This window comes from Coptis chinensis, chromosome 6, assembly GCF_015680905.1.
Source record: "Coptis chinensis isolate HL-2020 chromosome 6, ASM1568090v1, whole genome shotgun sequence".
In the NCBI taxonomy this organism is placed as follows: domain Eukaryota; kingdom Viridiplantae; phylum Streptophyta; class Magnoliopsida; order Ranunculales; family Ranunculaceae; genus Coptis; species Coptis chinensis.
Window position 1 is genome coordinate 79133947 of NC_141461.1, and position 15422 is coordinate 79149368.

The 15422-nt window shown below is 37.9% G+C and overlaps 1 long non-coding RNA gene and 1 pseudogene across 2 annotated transcripts; both read left to right on the forward strand.

Annotated features, from left to right (window-relative positions):
- Positions 1-7022: 7022 nt before the first annotated feature.
- On the forward strand, positions 7023-10626 carry LOC147494674 (uncharacterized). Its single transcript, XR_015200128.1, has 4 exons — positions 7023-8285; positions 8440-8573; positions 9106-9958; positions 10478-10626. It is a non-coding gene; the product is annotated as an uncharacterized LOC147494674 (long non-coding RNA).
- A 262-nt stretch (positions 10627-10888) lies between these two features.
- On the forward strand, positions 10889-14311 carry LOC147494675 (endoglucanase 3-like; annotated as a pseudogene). The gene is made up of 5 exons (XR_015199533.1): positions 10889-11055; positions 11188-11333; positions 11438-11490; positions 11670-12163; positions 13904-14311. The product of XR_015199533.1 is annotated as an endoglucanase 3-like (transcript).
- Positions 14312-15422: the final 1111 nt, after the last annotated feature.

Consider the following 15422-nt stretch of genomic DNA (forward strand, 5'->3'; position numbering starts at 1 on the left):
GTTAGACAATGTGCCTACGTCCACCGGTGAGTTCCAAGCTTTACTAGATGCACAAAGTAACTGATTACAAGAGCTCTCAATTCACTCACAAAAATGAACACTCAAACACTCACTTAGAATGCACTCTTACAATCTCTGTCTTTGTTCTAGTATTGGTTAGGTTAAGTTCTTTAGAAAAAAAAACATATGTTTTTATACTGAACCGAAAAAGATCGGTGTGTCTGAGAATGCGGTTGAGCGCGTGCGCGCCTTACCTTAGGCATAGGTGAGTGCGAGCGCGCCCAAAAGTCCAGTAACATTTCTTTCGCTTGACCCAAAAATCAGCTAAGTATAAATCCAGCAAGGGGGTGCGTGTGCGCTGTACTCCAAGCCAACTTGGGCGCGGGTCGCGCCTTACAAAGAAAAAATAGACTCATTTTCTCTACATTCTCCACCTCAGTAAGGTTTTAACACATAAAACCAAGCTGAACACATCCAGCAATAAGCACTAGTCTTCAACATCCCGAAACTCGCCGTCAAACGCCCCGAAGGGCCATGCCCACAAAGGACTTTAATAAAACATGTAGGATTTGGAGTAAGTCCAAACAGTGTTGGAACTTAACTCCAGTGACAACCTTCGTCAGCATATCAGTAGGATTATCATGGGTGTCCACTTTCTCAAGTGCTACATCACCATCCTTAACTACATCCCGCACAAAATGATAACTGACATCAATATGCTTGGTCCGAGCATGATGAACCTATTTCTTCGCCAAATGAATAGCACTCTGACTATCACAATACAAAGCAACACTGTTCTGCTCAATACCTATATCATCTAGAAGACCTCGAAGCCATAATGCCTCTTTTACTGCCTCTGCCACTGCCATATACTCTGCATCTGTAGTAGATAGAGCAACTGTAGCCTGTAGCATAGACCTCCAACTAACCGGTGCACTATACATCATAAACACATAACCAGTAGTCAATCGTCGTCTATCCAGATCACCTGCATAATCTAAATTCACATAACCACTAACATAACAAATACCTCCACCATAAACTAATCCCAGATCCAAGGTACCTTTTAAGTACCTCAATACCCATTTCACTGCCTCCTAATGCTGCTTACCAGGATTTGCCATATACCTGCTTACAACACTGACTGCTTGTGAAATGTCTGGGCGTGTGCACACCATAGCATACATCAAACTACCCACTGCACTAGCATAAAGAACATGAGCCATATGCTTTTGTTCCTCCACCGAACTAGGAGAGAACTTAGCTGAAAGCCTAAAATGCTCAGCCAAAGGAGTAGAAACTGACTTTGCATTCTCCATACCGAATCAAGAAATTACTTTCTGAAGGTATTTCTTTTGAGATACAACTATCCGTTGCTTCTTCCTATCTCTGTCAATCTCCATGCCCAATATCTTCTTGGCTCCACCCAAGTCCTTCATCTCAAACTCAGAGCTAAGTTGAGATTTCAACTTGTCTATCTCCATCATGCTTTTGGAAGCAATAAGCATGTCATCCACATAAAGCAAGAGATAGATGAAGTCATTACCACGAAGCCTACGAAGGTAAACATAACAGTCATACTTACTTCGGGTATACTCATGTTACATCATGAACGTGTCAAAGCGCTTGTACCATTACCTTAGTGATTGCTTTAAACCATGCAATGACCAATTCAACTTGCACACATGATCTTCTTTCTTAGCAATAACAAAACCTTCAGGTTGTCTCATATAAATCTCTTCCTCTAAGTCTCCATGCAAGAAAATAGTTTTCACATCAAGTTGCTCTGACACCAAGTCGAAGTGAGCAACTAAACTTAATAATACACGAATAGAAGTATGTTTGACCACCGAGGAAAATACCTCATTGTAGTCGACTCTTTCCTTCTGTGAGAAACCCTTTGCTACCACTCTTGCCTTGTACCCTATACTGTCAGACTCAGGAAGGACCTCTTTCTTTCTGAACACCCATTTACTGCCGATAGTCATCTTGCCCTTTGGCAATAAAACAAGGTCCCATGTGTGATTTTTATCAAGAGATTCCATCTCTTCTTACATAGCAACCAACCAATCTCTGTAATGAGCATCTCTAACAGCTTCCTTGAAACTATCTGGCTTATCATCTTCAATATTCATTGTATATGCCACTAAATCCACCTGACCATAATGTTTCACCAGCTTATCGTGCCCATACTTGTGCACTTCATTAACTTGTCTCTTTGGCCTAGGGCCAGTCACTACAAGTTGCGGATGATCATGCTCTTCTTCTTGTTGTTGCATGGTTCCATGATCTGGTACCTCATCATGAACCAACCAGTCATCTGCTTCATCAGACAACTCAAGCTCAGTAGCTTGAACTTCTATAGACTCGCCATTCTACCAAGCTTTTTCTGGCTTACTAAAAGATAACACGGAAGTCTCATCAAAGGTAACATCTCTGCTGACCAGGAACTTGTGGTCTTCTAGACACCATAATCCGTATCCCTTTACCTCATTTGCAAAGCCCAAGAATATTACCTTCTTAGCTATAGGATCTAGCTTGCTTTCCCTCACATGGTAGTAAGCAGTCGATCCAAACACTCGCAAAATACTATAATCAGCTGGCTTACCTGACCGCACCTCCTAAGGCATTTTGCAATTTATAGCTGGAACTGGTGACCTATTATATAGGTAACACGCTATGGACACTGCATCTGCCCAATACTCTTTGCATAGACTAGCATTAGACAACAAACATCTCGCTCTTTCAAGCAAGGTTTTATTCATCCTCTCTGCCATTCCATTCTCACAGGGTGTGCCTCTCATCCGGTGTCGGCAATACCCATTGCAAGCACAAAACTCTTAGAAAGGCCCATAGGCATACTCAGTACCATTGTCAGACCTTAGAGTCTTCACCTTCTTATATGTGCGATTCTCAACCCTTGCCTTCCACTTCTTAAATATCTCAAACATTTTATCTATCATTTTCATCATATACACCCACACATAGCGAGTATGATCATCAATGAATGAAACATAATAACAGTTACCTCCTTTTGAAACCACTCTGGAGGGTCCCCAAACATCCGTATGCACATAATCAAGGTTGCTTGTTGTCGTGTGCTTGCTTGAACTGAACTTAACTCTACACTACTTCCCATAGACACAATACTCATAAAACTCCATACTTGGCTTCTTCAAATCCTTCAAGAACCCTCGCTTGCACAACTCAGACAAACCCCGTTCACTCATATGCCCTAAACGCATATGCCACATCTTAGTACACTCAGAATCATCACTACATGCACCCACTGCTACATTGCCTATCACCGTATTACCCATCAAAGTATACAAAGTTCCATGTCGTTGACCCTTCATAACAATTAAAGAGCCACTAACAATCTTTAGGACTCCACCTTCCCTCACAAACTTGTGGCCTTTGGAATTCAAGGTACCAAGAGAGATAAGATTTTTCTTTAACTCAGGAACATGTCTTACATCATTTAAAGTTCTCACAACACCATCATACATCTTAACCTGTATAGTTCCAATCCCAACCGTCTTGCACTCATGGTCATTACCCATCAAAACGAAACCGCCATCGATGCTCTCATAGGAAGCAAACCACTTTCTATTCGGGCACATATGGTGGGAACACCCAGAATCAAGAATCCATCGATCTGCTATATAGTCTTACGATGTGGGCACACAAAGACTTACATCTTCTACTTCAGAGCCTGAAGCAAAACTTGCCTCAACATTAGCCTTACCTTTCTTCTTACCATTTTTCTTATTATCTTTCTTCGGGTGAGGACAATTACTTGCGTAATGTCCCTTTTCATCGCAATTGTAGCACTTCACATGTTTCAACGGCTTCTTTGACTTGGACCTAGGCCTCTCATTAGTTGTAGAGGCATTTTCATATGACCTTCCTCTTGCCACTAGCCCTTGTCCTGCATCAATGATATTCTCAACTCGTGTCTTCTTCATCAACTCATAAGAAAGAAGCACACTTTGAACTTCGTCAAGATCAACATCTTCTCTGTTCATAAATATAGTCATTAGATGCTCATAGCTCTCGGGCAAAGAGAATATTAAATATGCCGCTTGATCCTCATCATCCATCTTCATACCAACATTCAAATAATCCGCTAGGCGTTGACGGAACTCACTAACGTGCTCTTGCATCGTTGAACCATCCACCATCATGTACCGATAAAGACGCTTTTTAAGGTACATCTTGTTCGTCATGCTCTTGGTCATATACAAAGATTCAAGATTGAGCCAAATACCGGCGGCGATATTTTCTCCCATCACATTATACATGACCTCATTAGCAAGACACAACAGGATTGATGAACAAGCCTATAGATCGAACTCTTCCCAATCATCATCACTTATATTCGCCGCCTTTGATTTAATCCCCTTTAAAGCTTTGTGCAAACCTTGTTGGATGAGGATGTCTTTTACTTGGACTTGCCAAATCCCAAAGTTATTCTTCCCATTAAATTTCTCTACTTCAAACCTAGCATTTGACATCTTGGGAGCCATTTTTCAAGTCACACAATAACCAAAAAAAAAAATCACTTGGAAATTTTATCAAACACCTTGTTTACACAAATTTTGAGCACTATAATTCTTCATCAAAACTCAAAATCCTAGGTTGCATACCTAAGCTCTGATACCAATTGTTGTGAATAACTTAAAGCGGAAACAATGCTATTCACTCCAAATAGATCAACTTTACACACAAGATTAATCCTTCTTACAAGACAAGACTTCAACACCCTCCAACCACTATCCCAACACTTCTCAATATCAACTAACAAGCATATAAAGTAAAGAGACTAATGTAAAAGAGAACAAACCACAAGACACGGATATAACGTGGTTAGACAATGTGCCTACGTCCACCGGCGAGTTCCAAGCTTTACTAGATGCATAAAGTAACTGATTACAAGAACTCTCAATTCACTCACAAAGAATGAACACTCAAACACTCACTTAGAATGCACTCTTACAATCTCTGTCTCTGTTCTAGTATTGGTTAGGCTAAGTTCTTTAGAAAAAAAAACTTATTTTTTTATACTGGACCGAAAAAGATCGATGTGTCTAAGAATGCTGAGGTTGGCGCTGCTTTGCTTGCCTTAGGCATAAGTGAGCGTGAACGCCAAAAGTCTAGTAACATTTCTTTCGCTCGACCCAAAAATTGGCTAAGTATAAATCCTGCAAGGGGGCGCGTGCGCGCTGTACTCCAAGCCAACTTGGGTGTGGGTCACGCCTTACAAAATAAAAAATAGACTCATTTTCTCTACAAAACACAAGAAAAAAAAAAACAAAAGGCACGCAGAAGAGTATAAAATGAAAAAATTACTACAAGGCATTAGTACGTCCAAAGCACCCATTCGACACAATATTCTTGCATGCTACAAAATACCAGAAACTAACATTATTCTGAAATCTCCATCTATAGACGACATTTATTTCTCTTTTTGATTAGCACATTTTGATTCTAATGTAATGACAATAGCAACAGAGAATGATATGGGAACAGGGAGAATGATCAGAAATTCGACGATGGTTTGAGGCGCGCAGATAACACTATCCTTAAGGTGTTATTTGCCCCCACTACACGAGTTTGCTATCGGGTCTAAGTAAATTACCTCCAAGATACAACAAACTATAGAATATTGCGGTTAGCAATACCGAAGAATTCTCAAAGCACTCTAATGAAATTTGCATTCGAAACTAAATATTGGAGGGAGAGGGAGAGAGATAATGAGAACATGACTCATTTCCTTATTACATAGGCTCTCTTTATAAAGTTTCAATGTTGAATGAACAGACACACTTCTTCATGGATACCTTTTGGATGTACACACCACTTCAATGTATGACATGTGTCTGTTCCTTACATTTATTTGAAAGAATACAACAATTCAATTCTATTTAACTGTTTTAGATTTAGTTATAGTAACTGCAATTTCTCTTCTCATAAATGAATGTGATCAGGTGCTCTAATACATTGGACAGGATCCAATGCATCCAAGTACTACTGTTGAAGTATGTAAAGTATCCCACGTTTCTATAAATGTGGATACGTAATTAGTAGTTGTTATTTTGAGTAGCTTGACACCCAAGTAAGTCAAGTATAAATATATGAACTAAGGTGTAGAGATAGAAAACTCTCTAACCCTATTATTCTAGCCTCCACTCTTCTCCTTCTTGGTTCCCCCATTACAATCATGTTTAAACTCTCCTAGCATCACCATTAACATAGAATTTAACAACTACCAATATATATAGCTTCTCAAACTATAATACAATCTCACCAACACTATATAGTCAAGCAAGAGATCGACCAAGAAATAAAAAATGTGTGGATGAGCTAGATATATATCCTACATTACAAGTGCCTGCAATTAATCACCTTAGGAGCAACGGGTAAAAATAGAAGAAATTGGAAGGCCCAAAATCACCATATAGTCAAGCAAGAGATCAGTACATGAAAATTGTGTGGATGAGATATCTTACTCTACAAGTACCAACAATCAATCACCTTAGAAGCAATGGGTACAAGTAGGGAGAAATTCGCAAGCCAATCACCATATCTAGGTACCCTGAAATAAGATACATGCAGAGACAGAAAATGTACCCTTTCCTTTGCAGTTTCAGCAAGTGTTACAAAAGTGAGTTGCTTTAGCTTGACGATCTCAACAACTTCAAGAGTTGGGAGAGAAGTATTACCTGCATGCACAAAAATATCCATGGTAAAATGCTACTCTAAAAAGATAATAAACTAAAGAAAAAACGTAGCTTCCACGTATTAAAAAAAAATCGAATCACCTGAAAATAAATACATATTACATCAAAGACTATGAATACTTAGTAGTTGAGAATGCTCCCAGGAACCCACGTCAGCCCTCTTTTTTTCTCCAGGCTGACACATCAGATTTTACAATAATTCGGCATAAAAAAAGTAAAACTAGGCCCTTGCAGATTTCAATTGTTCGTAAAAAAAAAAAAAAAAAAAAAAAAAAAAAAAAAAAACCTCTTTGCCTACTCTCTTTTCAATTGTAAAAAATACCCCCAACTCTAAAAAAAAAAATCATCTCTTCAAACCCTCTCTCTTATTTTTCTTCCAAAATTAAACTAAGGTCATCCGCCCTCCATTCATCAAGTAAAACAAACTGTTGCAATAACCTTACCAACATTATTGAAGTTTCAAGTCTCTCTCACTCTCACACACACACAAAAAAGATGCGACCGGAGAAGCCAATGTATCCCTGGTCAATACAAACATTGAAATAAAAGGGGAAATTAGTGGACATGTTTTGGAAATATGAAATATCGGTATTGGGCTACTAGAGCTCGGTGATGTCGCCTATATTTAGGATATTTTCTGCCTGCCTGATATCTGAAACCCTACTGGGATCTGCTATGATTGTCTTATGGTTATAATTATTTCTTTTTCAACCTTTTTTTTTGTTTCATATATATTATGTAGTTCCTTTTAGTGGTAAAACATGCATTTCTTTACTTTAGAAAAGATGTAATTCTCAGTGAGCAAGTTGCTTAGTTCCGAGGTTACAACCTTCCCACTAACAGAAGAATTTAGACTTTGGATTACACGACAAGGCTATCCCAAATATAGTTTTGATACCTTAACCTTAGGTTCATCAAAGCTGCTGCTCCCTTAGAGAGGGTGTTTTACAAGATTTTGTGTAGGCTCTAACAAGAAAATTATTTGTAAAAGAAAATTGAAAGTAAGGATGGTATATGTCACAGATTGCTCTAAGGCATTTGTTATCTCGCTTCATATTACGTGTACGACATCATTTTTTGCCTTTGATTTTAGGTGGGCTGCTGCTTTGTATTTTTGGCCCTCGCATACTTATGTCACAGTGACTATGCTGTTGGAGGGTATGAATTCTTTTCAAATTAAACTAACTGCATGCAGTAGACAGATTTGGGATTTGATTCCTTTTTTAGTTAGGAAATGTTTTTGCACACAGGCTGGTGTGCATGTTTATTTGTTTGTGGGTCGTGGGTGGTTGCAGTTAATTTGTCTACCCTTTAAAAAAATTATATAGTTCCATATTTTAGTGATCAGTAACATATGTCTCTATTGATTTTGGTCGAATCATATATAAATATGTTGCCTATACACATTCAGTTATTGGCAGGTTATCATGTACTGGTATTTATAATGTTATTCAGGTTTAGAATGTTCTCTCTTATAGATGCTTCTGATCGGAGAACTACTTTTGTGGCTTTGAGGAACTCCCTATATCTGCTCCCATTGTGGTACGTGCAACATACAACCATTCCAAGGTTTTCCTCTAGATTTTTGTTCATTTGTTTTTAGCGGTTATTGACATTCATCCATTTCCTTACTAATACCAGTTTTGCTCTTTACCCATCGTATTTCCAATATGGTTTTCCTATATATTTCGCAAAGGTTGTTCGATTCAGAATGGGCCATCTTAAGTCACCACTAGAAATGGAAACAGGTTTTGTGGATGCAGTTCATATTGATGACTACTTTGTGTGGACATATGTTTCACTTGAATTTCCAATGACTCAGCCACTCAGGTGAGTTGCATTCAAGTAGAGCTTTTCTTTACACATCTTGAATGTTCTCTATATGGCTTTATTGTGACTTAAATAGCAAATTAAGGAAGAAGAGTAAAACAGTTGAATCCTTTGCAATTAGAGGTCGTTGTTTGTTACTGCTTATATATGGTTTTTTGTGGTGTATGATGAGATAGATAGATGCCTAGACGAAGTTATGCAAAGTTTATAGTTGAAGTATGAGGGTTTATAGGCACTTTGGAGTTTGGACGATTCATACGTGATTATTTATATTCTATAAAGTAGATAATGAGCCCTTGCTAATTACTTCAAAATTTTGGAGTAAATATTTTCTGAGACGAGATTCATTAGTGGTGTCAGTATTGACATTCTAAAAGGAAGGATTAATAGCTAAGGTCATCATGTGCACTAAGAAATAGGTACATTTATGGATTCTTAGTTTGGATAATTTACGTCTTTTGAGACTTGTAGGTGTTTTTTTTCCCTGACACAATGCTTATATTTAATCTAAAAATACATAGTTGCATTGCAGGAATCACTTTGACACGCAAGTATTAAAAAAGTTTCGATTACTACAGGATGCAAAGAATGCTATGGTTCCATTTGTCCAAGCCCAAATTAAACCATCACAGATCTCCAAGTCGTCGTCTTCTTCATCCTTGACACAACCATCTGTTGTACCAACCTCCTTTAAGAATCCTTCTCCTGGTAGACTTAGTGGTAATGGTGTCACAAGTTACCATTGTTCAGCTATTTCACTGATGTCCGGTTCGGGTTCCCATATTCATCATTGTTTCCAGGGCAGTGCACACCTGTTCTTTTTGTTTTTATTGACAACTTTTGGGAGACTGCAAACTCTGACTCCAACATAGAGGATTCTGCATAAACTATATCAATGAACCAATCGTCTAATATAAGCGGCTTACCTAGGTCCAGTTTGCAAATAAAGGGTCGAGCTCTGTTGTTATCTTATCCCGTCCATTAAGTAAATCTGAAGGTGGTCTAAGGAAGAAACTACAGTCATCACTTGAAGCACAAATCCATTTTCTGATTAAGAAGTGTCGCACACTAGCAGGTTCTGAGGGCAGTCATACAGGGTCAAGAGGTGGGGGAAATGTAACTTCAGCACCTTTTTTTCTCTGAGACTGACACGACAGCTTTTCCAATAATTTGGGGGGGGAAAAAACAAATTCACGCCCACTTTTGTGAACTGTTCGCATAACAATATCAAATAAAAACCCCGCCCCAACCATTACCAGAAAAAAAGACCTTTAGCAGGCAGGGAAAAAAAAAATAGCTTCATAAACAATACATCAAAATGTTCGTTTTACTTGATGTCGTTGTTGCTCCAAATAGATCTAACAGTTGTGCTCCACTACTCTCAGGTAATCTCTCATAATCGTTAATTGGGTTGTTCTTCTTTTAGTTCAGATCAAAGAGACAGCTACCCGTCTTTAATCAAATCCTTATGATCAAGCAAGAACTCCCTTGCTGAGTACCCGCCCCTCTTTAGACTAAAATCTGGAAAAAAAATAAAAACATGTTTCGTGTTCACTATATTTAGTATATGTTTGGACTTGGTATCCTTATTATTAGTTAGAACTTACAAGATTGAGTTTTCTGTTTTTAACAATAAACTAGATAGCCTAACACGAAATTGCAGCATAGTGCTTTATTTGATGTTAGAAAGGACTTTGGTTCTCAGGTTCCATCTTTATGCGCCAGCATAGTTGACATGATTTTTCATTATAAACAATTTAAAAGCTTTTAGTAGTTCTTTTTCAATGTAAATGCTTTTATGTGAAATGGGATTCTACTTCATGCCCAAAGTAAGTTTTATTTATCTATGAATGTTTATTTGGCCAATTTACAAGTGAGTGATCGTTGCATACATCTTTTCGTAGTTCTTTTTCAATGTCAATGCTTTTATGTGAATTGGGATTCTACTTCGTGCCCAAAGTAAGTTTTATTTATCTGTGAATGTTTATTTGGCCAATTTACAAGCGAGTGATCGTTGCATATAGTCTTAATGTTGGGTAAATTTGGAATTATTGTTCAGGGGTTAACATGGCTTCTACCAGAATGCTTCTCGGAAACAGAAATAAGACCAGAAGCAGGTTTTGTGAACCTTTGGTAACTTTTACTTTTTGTTTGAGCTAAGAAACTATTCACTTGCATTTAGAATGCAATAGGTGGTATGGTTGGTTTTCCTTTAACCTTAGTTGATTAGATAAACGTTGTGACTGTTGGTCAGACAGCAGCCCTAAACTCTCTCCACGAGTAGAACCTCCCGTTTTCTCTTGGCTTGATTAGAAATGGTAGGCTCAAGTCATCCCCTTGCATCAGAAAAGTTGTATTTGTTCTCTATTTGTTTATGTCTGTTTCTTCTGCTTGATTTCTTAGGAAGTGTAGCTTCTCAATCCATTGTTAGGTATTTACCAGGTTTCACTGATGAACCTGTCCCTTTCGAATTAGAAACCGGGTAATGAAGTTTTCAAAATCATGCAGTTATGCCTACTTAATTTCATGTATATTATCTATTGAATAGGTAACTTGACAGGGTTAGTTAAATTTTTTTAGTTGTAAATGATGAGTTTTTTTTGGGAATTTTCAGTTATGTGAGGGTAGATGATATTAATGATGTTCAATACTTCTACTACTTCGTCAACTTTGAGAACAAGCCAACTGAGGATCCTCTTCTTCTTTGGATCACAGGAGGTCCTGGTTGCTCTGTTTTAACTGCAGTCGCTTTTGAGATAGGTAAGTCGTAATTACACTGTATTCATATAATTTTTGTCAATCATATCATCAAATTCTGTAAGATGCTGGGTTTTTTTGTCTTTGTAGGATGAGAGAGGTGGTGTGACTAACCTATGTTGGTTTGTTTCTCGGAATATCTGATGGCTTGGCTGCACACGTAGGTCATTGTGTTGTTGTTTTTGTTTACTTCTCCCTTAGTAATATCATGCATTCAGTGCTTATTGCTTAAAATCACAAGTTTCCTTCCACATTGTCTTCGTACTAAATATTCAGTTTATGCAGAGAGTGTTGTTGCTAGACATTGTATCTCTAACATCTTCTCTACTGGATATTTAGGTTGATCTAAGAGGCGGTTACTATGATGCTGGAGACAATGTTAAGTTCAACTTCCCCATGGCATTCACAACTACTATGTTGTCATGGAGTACATTGGAATATGGTGAGCGCATGGGGAGCCAATTAGGAAGTGCTAGAGGTGCCATTCGGTGGGCAACAGACTACCTTCTCAAGTGTGCTACAGCTACTCCAGGCAAGCTTTATGTAGGAGTTGGTGATCCTAATGCTGATCACAAGTGTTGGGAGCGGCCAGAGGACATGGACACAGTTCGAAGTGTCTACTCTGTTTCTGTAGGTAATCCAGGCTCTGATGTAGCAGGGGAGACAGGGCTGCTGCGTCCATGGTGTTCCGTAAAGTTGACCCTTTATACTCGAAGTTGCTCCTGAAGACATCAAAGAAGGTAATGCAGTTCGCATTGCAGTACAAAGGTGCATATAGTGACTCACTTGGTTTAGCTATGTGCCCGTTTTACTGCTCATATTCGGGATACAAGGTAAGAAGTTTATATGTATTTTAACATATTTTGTCAATATTTATATCAGGTAATTGTTTAAATTTTCAGTCAACTAAGGCACACCCCTATATTTAGAAAAGATGAATTATATTGACGTGTTTGGTAAAATTCTCAATTATAAAATAGGTTAATGGTGATCTATAGAATGATTAATAAAATGATGAAAATAATCAGTTATATGCTTATATCAGCTATTGGGAGTGCATTGTCTGAAAAGTGAATCAACAAAGCATGACCCCCCCTAAAAGAATACTTTTACTATGCATGAATGCATGATCTATGGAAGACCATTTGAATCTAGAAAACTACCCTGTTTTCAAATTAGTCAAAAATGAATAAAATAATGTAACCTGCTCTGTCGGTGCTGTTGGCATGTCCTGTATAGGGATTTGAATTTATATAACAAATTAGTTGAAAACTACATTAGGCAATTGTAAAAACTGTTGATATCATTGGAGATACATATATTGGATATGGACAATACTTGGATGTCATTCCGACACGAAAATTATCGGCCTCTAAGGATAATTTGTGGGGAAGAAAAACTAATGATCAGTCTTACAAGTTACAAACACACCATCTTGGATGTTTAAACGATGATGTGTTATCGTCAATATCCAAAATATGTTAGAGACACATAGCTCACAGGAAAGGTTATTCATGCGCCTCTAGGTCAGAGTAAATCGGTAACATACTAACATGAAACTAGAGATGATAAAAGAGCGTGTATGACACGTATCTATGGACTTGGGGAATACCCGTGATTCCCGTTAGGTATGAAAGCAACAGACAGACCGTCGGTGATAGGTTACTGTACCAGCCTTGAATTGCCTAATAACGGTGCAGTTCATAGTTTGTGGAGTTGTGAGTTTGTCGTTGACAACAGTAAATCATATTATTGTATTAAGACCAATTTCCAAGTATGGAGCCTATGAATCACTCAAGGCCTATAAAGCTTATGCCTCGAGTTTATATAGTCGGAAAATACCATGAGTTATAGTCTTCCATATGAGCTTCTAAGAAGCTGTTGATGTTGAAAGACAACATTGTGATCTTCGGGTTCGTTCATTTGAAGTGTGTTGTGTTACTAATAAGAGTTCATTCATTTGAAATAGAATAGTAAATCTTCCAGGTGTGGAAATTAAAGAAAACCAAGTGTGCGTCAAAGTGTTAGATGCACCTATCAATCCTTCTGATATCAACAGAATCTAAGGTCATTATTTTTATTTTTATTTTTTTATTGAGTCGCCAAGTAGGTCATATAAGGATTTTATATAGCTCTAATATTGATTATGTGGCCTAAGGATTATGGTTTCCACACAATTAAATGTAATACATGTTAGAAGGCGTCATTAGTTTCCATCCTTTTTCAGAAGAAAATACAAACCGATGGTCGTATTCCAATTGTACATATTTTACTTATGATCAATAGATTTTGTCATCAGAAGCTTAGAGTCAGGAAAAGGATTAATCATATAGGCTGTCTCCGTCTTAAGAGCATTGATTGTCTCAGAGTATACTCAGAGCTTTACCCTGAGCCTTCCAGTTGCGTCCTTCCTTTTCGGTGTATTTCTGTGCAGAATGAAGAGGGCGGTATTATTGTGTTAACTGTTAAGGTACCCAAGACCTGTTGCATATGGCAATATATATACGCACAATTTTAACTTTTAAGACATTCCTGTTCTGCAATTCCTTTATGTAAGCAGTTATGTGTTGCAGTTTGGATTGACCCATCTCAAGATAGCTCTGTTGGAGTTGAGTCCTTTCAGTGAGCAGTTGTGTTTCAGTTTGGATTGACCCATCTCAAGATAGCTCTGCTGGAGTTGAGCGCCCTCCTTTCAGTGTCTTCAGATTGACACCTCACTCTATGCACCTACATACTTATTATGAAGAAGGCAAACGGGACAAAAAGATCAAATTGCCATTTAAATTTCACTGAACGACGGTCCTAAAAGTTGGTATGTACTATGTAAAATCCCAGTCCATTTCAGTACTCAGACAGTCAGATCTTTTCTTTGGGAACACTGAAGTACTGAACTAGATTCTCCTGTAAATTTGGCACCTTGATCGGCTAACATGTTTTAAAATTCTCTCAAAAGCAAATTATAACACATCAAGATTCTTTAATGACTTCAAGAATGCAAGCAGAAATGGAGAGGAATGATTTCTTCTCCTTTTTTTTCATATCAACTTTAACATTTGCAGGTAAAAATACTCCTGAGTGCCATCCTATGTGATAGTTTTCAGTCCACAAGCAGTAGTATAAAGCAATCAACCGCCGTAGGCCCACACATGCTTTCATTACTGGCAGATGCAAATTTAGCTATCCAAATCTTTCGGCAGTTCCAACAAATAGAGAAAGAGACAACACTAAAGAATAAGATGTTAACGAGGGTTAAGAAGACGAAAGGGCAGTAGTTCTAAAGCCATAATCTGAACATATCGGATTCCAGAATCTGAAATCCTTCAAAAGAACCTCATTAGCACTAACTTCTGTCAACCTGCTTTACGTGTGACAATGTCGAAGCAGTATCAGTTGCTTCACCAAACAATCGGTGTCAGATATAAGAATGTTCTTTGCTGATTACAACAATCTTTCCATTTCTCATTCCAGTATGAAATTTTATAGCCTATATTTGTGCAAAGAGAACCTCATTCCATGTATCAGGAACACTAGGGAGGCACCAGTGCAAGCAATCTTGCACACCTGGTGTAGCTTTGATATTGTAAGTGTAACAACACATTCAACACAATTAACAATATGTTTGACCAAAATAACTGTGAATTTAGACAATTTAGACATACTATTCTTTATGCAAGCAGGCAACAAACTAATTCTAATGGGGGGTGTAAACCGTATAGAGTGGAAATTTTACACCCCAAATATAAAAAAACTCTCTCCAATGGAGGTGCTAAACCGTAGGTAATAGTGTATTAGCTAATAGAGAGGGTGGGAAATTCCCCCTCTCGCTATTAGTTAATAAAAAGCCCGGACGTCACTTAAAATAACGTCTGTTTAACTTAAAAACTCGGACGTCACTTCAACACACGTTTGAAGCTTTATTTTTTAACTTGGACGTCACTCCAAGTGACGTTCCAGTTTAAATTAAAGAGGGACGTCATTTGGAGTGACGTCCGAGTTTAAAATCTATTTTTTTTACACTCTTCCATTGGAGAGTATAGAGTGTGGATATTTATGAGCTATACAATACTATACAATTAGAGGTGTAAAATCCTA